A 5,812-nucleotide genomic window follows, 5' to 3' on the forward strand; every position below is an offset into this window, starting at 1 on the left:
TAAGAATAAAGACATTCTACCTAATGTGAATATATACTCATCTCTACAGCCTTTTTGATCGTTTAAAAGTTAGTATGTACTTGTGTTACCTATCCTCTTTGACCACATTGCACCGTGATGCTCATTTTTATTTATATACTTTCACATGCTATCCGCATGCTGTAGTGATTTGTGTTTTGCATTTTATAAATAAATAAATAAACAATAAATTAATTAATTAAATAATAAAATAAATAAATTAAATAAACAAATAAGTAAATAAATAAATAAATAAATAAACATGAAAGAGAGAGTGAATTAGGTAAGTGACGTTAATAAACAGGACACAAGAAAATAGTACTGGGAAGTCGTCATTACGGGATGTTGGATAGAGATTACAATCCATTTCTAGAATTCCAGTTATTCTAATTCTATTTTTTATTATATAGAGTTATATAATTTAAAGTTACAAGTAATTGCATTTTGCAATTCAAATTTTACAAAATAAACTGTAATTGTTAATTATATTTAACAATAAAATCTAACTTTATAATTTGATAGCCATTCATATTTTTATAGGTTATGTTTTTTATGAATAACAAATACGTGTTTAACCTTTTTCACATTCACTTTTGTGAAGCATTAAAGGCTTCTGAAGTTCACGTCTTTTTCTATATTTTTCCATGAGGTACTAAATCGTTCATAAATTCTGCCATTTTTTTTATTTAACTTTAAACTGAACACAAATCAACAAATATTCAAAATTGAGCCTGCTACAAACCATACTCAGAATAACATGAGAACGAACTTATAAATATGAGAATATACCAGCTTTCATTCTTATCAAGCATGGGTATATATTCCGTACAAGATGGACACTTGAGTATATTCTACTATGCCTACATGTTATGAGTATATAATCAAAAATGAGTAGGTACTCAAATGTTTTTATTCTTACTAACAGGAGTATATACTAAAAAAAAGTCCAGTATACTATATACTCATGTTTATTCTTACCACGGATTTAAATAATGAGTGTTTCTTCAGAGTATGTGTGGAATGATATTTTATCAGCTGTCTTTATTTCCGATGTAGAGCAATAGCTAGTACTCTAGTGAAGTTCTTCATTTTAAAATAAATCAGTCTGTCCATGGCCTAGTGTATGCTGAGGGTTCGGGTAAAGTATCGAGATGGCTTTGGTTACATATGACTTCGGAGTCGCTGAGGCTGCAGATCTCCTCCTGTTTCAGGCTGCAACAGTAATTCTGAGCAGCTTCAACGGCAAGGAGCTTCGTGTCACGGCTCGAGGTAGGATTTGTTAGAATACAGAACTTCTCCTTTCTGTTTTCCACCCAATACCTTACATCAGCTCCTTTTCTTTTCAGGTCAATTGGCTCATCTGTAAACAATTTTTATGTGACTTCTGTACCATGTGTCTGGAATTACTCGATGATTAGTTTCAATATTTCTCAGTTTTAATTTATGGAGCTTTTCTCCACATAGAGCTAAATATGAGGCACATACAATGTTAAAATTGAAATATACCGTCTATACTTATCTAGTATTAGTTGCTATTTGCAAGTGTATGTCGTATAGTTTCTTATTTAGGTATTCTTTCTTTCTATGTAGAAACTTAATTTCATTACACACACGTAACTGTTGGTATTGTATGTTAGATTTTCGAGCAGGGTATGAGTAGTGCTTGTTCTTTGTCATGGCGTATTTAGGTGTGACTCTATTTGTTAGGCATTGATTATTAAACCAAATGTTGGCGTTGGTTTTTAGTAGTTTCACTTTTGTGTTCACAAAAGAATTGAGTAGTTTTTCTTGACTAGCGTTTAGTAATTGCATGTTGTATGATTTATCCGATAAGCAGGTTGTAATACAATGTTAAAATTGAAATATACCGTCTATACTTATCTAGTATACTAGATAAGCAGGTTGTAATACAATGTTAAAATTGAATTGAAATATACCGTCTATACTTATCTAGTATACTAGATAAGCAGGTTGTAATACAATGTTAAAATTGAAATATACCGTCTATACTTACCTAGTATACTAGATAAGCAGGTTGTAATACAATGTTAAAATTGAAATATACCGTCTATACTTACCTAGTATACTAGATAAGCAGGTTGTAATACAATGTTAAAATTGAAATATACCGTCTATACTTATCTAGTATACTAGATAAGCAGGTTGTAATACAATGTTAAAATTGAAATATACCGTCTATACTTATCTAGTATACTAGATAAGTATAGACGGTATATTTCAATTGTAACATTGTATTACAACCTGCTTATCGGATAAATCATACAACATGAAATTATTAAATATGAGGCGTTCAGAAGTCAACATGATTAACTCCACTTTTGGTTATTTCAGAGTTTCTAAGTTGACAGTGTATTAAATTTACCATATATTCTGTGGTCAATGTAATTATAACTCTACAGTTCAGTAAAAAGCACACAGAATGCAGTATTCTTCTTGACTACATCACAGAATTAATTATTTGTATTTAACTTTAACCTTGAATATCTCAAAATCTTTGGAAAAGGAGTTAATCGTGTTGACTTCTGAACGCCTCATGTATGTTATGACTAGCGCTAGGCGAAATATGAAATTTCATTGGTATTATCCTAGATCATATATACCCAGATTGCTCGACCTTATAGGCTTTGGCGGTAACAACTTTTGTCAGATTTACTATGCTGCCATCTAGTTGTTATATAATGAGCAGGGAAAGGGATTTGGAGTATTATAAAGAATGGTGAAACGTAGTATAGATATTCGTAGCTCAGTGACTGTCAAGCGAGCTGCGTCACACAGCATGGACGAGTACAGTCCACTTCATACAAACTTACACGCAACGTCTGTAAATATATTTCAGAATAAACAAATGGAATAGTTAATGACATATAGTGACCTACATACATAATCTGCATTTCTTTTTGAACTACATGTTCTTTTCTTCGCAACGCACAAGACACCAATAAACAACATTACAGATATACATAATTAAATATCAACCTCTGCATCTTCGCGTGTCAGTGGACATATTGATGTTGATAGACAGTTGTCTTCTGTATGGAACTCGCCTCTGAATATGTAGATCCAAACGAAATGGCATTTTCAATTAATGCTATGCCTTGTTATGCCTTGTTATAATAAATTGTAAATATTATTTTCAAATTTTCAAAATACAACTTTGCTCTGTTGCAAGGAAGGAAATTTTGTAACATGGAAAAACTCCGCTCTCCATCTGCAGAGACAATTAGAGAGTACTTGAAACAAGATACGTCAATTAAACTCACATGTTGAATGACGTCATTGGGAAACGTCTTTGTTAGTACATCTGAAATCCGACTAAGAATATTGTATCCATCATTTTTAATCAAAACTTTGTTCATTTTTTCACCAACACGTTTTCCTATTTCACCTTCTACTGCACTCAGTTTATTTACAATAGTCCTCATAATATTTATTTGCTCAACTAGTTCTACTCCTGACTTTCCTAATTGAATAATGAATTTGACTTAATATCCGTGACTTCTTTCTCAATTGTTTCATCATTTAGCAGTTCCTGGCGTATTTGAATCGCAGCCGCGTCATCGGTATCGAAAGACTGAACCACTTTCTTCACAGATTGGAGGTGACGTGCGTAATAATTGCAAGCTTCTAACCATGACCCCCATCTCGTAGGAACTGGATATGGGGGAAGCGACAATTTAGGGAATTGTTTCCTGAATTTTGATACTTGATCTGGAGGTTTTACAAATATAGTCTTTCAATACTGTATTGTTAGTTGGTTTCACTTTCGGCATTGTACCTGCACTTCACTACTCTGAACTGCAAACCTGCACGTTGACGTTCTTATGCGACAACTGTCCCGTTCACCTGTTGTTGACGTGTAGAGACCTGCGAGTATGTCATGGAGGGGAGGACTTGGTATAAAGGGTTGTAAACAAATGACTGTGTAGATGCCAATACTAGCTTTTACTACTCCAAATTCCGTTCCCTAATAATGAGTCACCTCATAATTCCTATTTGAATTGCATTAGCGACTGTACTGCCATCTCGTGTTCTTTTACGGCGGATGGGTGGCGATCCTGGCGGTTGTTCTCTTTAAAGTGTTGCCGATTTTAACATAGGGATGGGCAATCTCTTACATATATGATGATCCAGGGTATTATGAACCATTACTGCTAGCGGTATGGGTACAAGAATTTTCACGATTCATACTGTGTAGAATGTAATTAATGTCAAAACAATTCCATAGGGTAAAGGTTGGTAATACTGTGATACGAGTAATATTGTGATAATTCTTTTTGAAAATTTATTACAATTTTACTGAGCGAGAGAAGGACCTGTTTTGTGCTGCAACTTGTCCACGAACATACCTTAATACGTTGACGCAAAAAACCGATCTTCCTCTCCCTCAGTAAAATTGTAATAAATTCCCAAAAAGAACTATCATAATACTACCAATCTTTACCCTATATCATAATGCTTTGGTAAAATACTCATATTTTTCTATACTTTGTAAGATTTCTTTTCTTTCTCTGTTAATATTCCTATAGCTACCATTAAACCGTGGTCTTCAGTAAGTGAAAGGAAGCAATAGAGATGCTTTCCAGAAAACACTTTAAAAACCCAAGCCATTCATTCCACCATCATTACGGGACTTCCAAGGGCAAGTGAAATCTCCAAATTTCCCTTGAGAATCGTTAAACTAGTAACATTAATGAATTCGACAAACCAAAGCAAAATAATTAATTTCTATTCCACCTTTGCTTGTTGTTTCGAAACGAGTAAAAGTCTTATCAGTGTTGCGATGTTCACTTAACATTTTAACTGGTTTCAACCATAAATTTTACTGTCAACTTAATTTCTCGCAAATAGATTAGTTTTATTTATCTTACTAAACAGGAAACAGAAGATGTAATCTTTCGCCAGAAAATAAGCCCATAGGAAGTTAAATTTTATTATCTTGTTACGTATTTGTAGCATTTAGACAAGGATATAATGATGCTGGAAACTACTCAATTATGCGGATTTATTGTAGCATATTAAATAGGCATAGATAAAACTACAAACCTCTAAATTCTTATTTTGTAAATAATTGTGTAAAACTACTGTAAATAGTTCAGGAACGAAGATATTTCAACACAAATATTTATTTCATAAGTTTATTTTATTATGTTATTTTACGGCGCTTTATCAACTGCTAAGGTTATCTAGCGTCCGAATAAGGTAATGTGGTAATTCCAGCTAAATGATTCTAGGGTAGAACGTCGAAATTTACCCTGCATTTTTTCTTAATGGGTTGAGGTAAAACCCCGGAAAAAACCTGTAACTTGTCTCAACCAGAATTTCAACCCAGATATTGTTAAACTGTTGTCTTAGTAAGTAAGGAATTACTCAATCATCATCATCATCATCATCATCATCATCATCATCATCATCATCATCATCATCATCATCATCATCATTATTATTATTATTATTATTATTATTATTATTATTATTATTATTATTATTATTATTATTATTATTGAAATAAGCAGATTTACAGACTGAAACAATACAAACATTTATTAGATTTAGATTTATTTAAAACATATGCAGTAGCTGTATCAGGATAGGCATCCATGGTCCGTGTGTTTTGTTTACAAACATAAACTAGATGTCGCGTGTCCCCCAGCCTCCTGTACTGTCCATTCACTGATGTTTTAGTTCGGGGGTGAACTACTGTGATTATAAGGTAGGAATACAAATTAAATATATTACGGTTTTTATGTACGACATTCAATAAGACATTGTTATA

The sequence above is a fragment of the Periplaneta americana genome, chromosome 3, assembly GCF_040183065.1.
Source record: "Periplaneta americana isolate PAMFEO1 chromosome 3, P.americana_PAMFEO1_priV1, whole genome shotgun sequence".
Classification (NCBI taxonomy): domain Eukaryota; kingdom Metazoa; phylum Arthropoda; class Insecta; order Blattodea; family Blattidae; genus Periplaneta; species Periplaneta americana.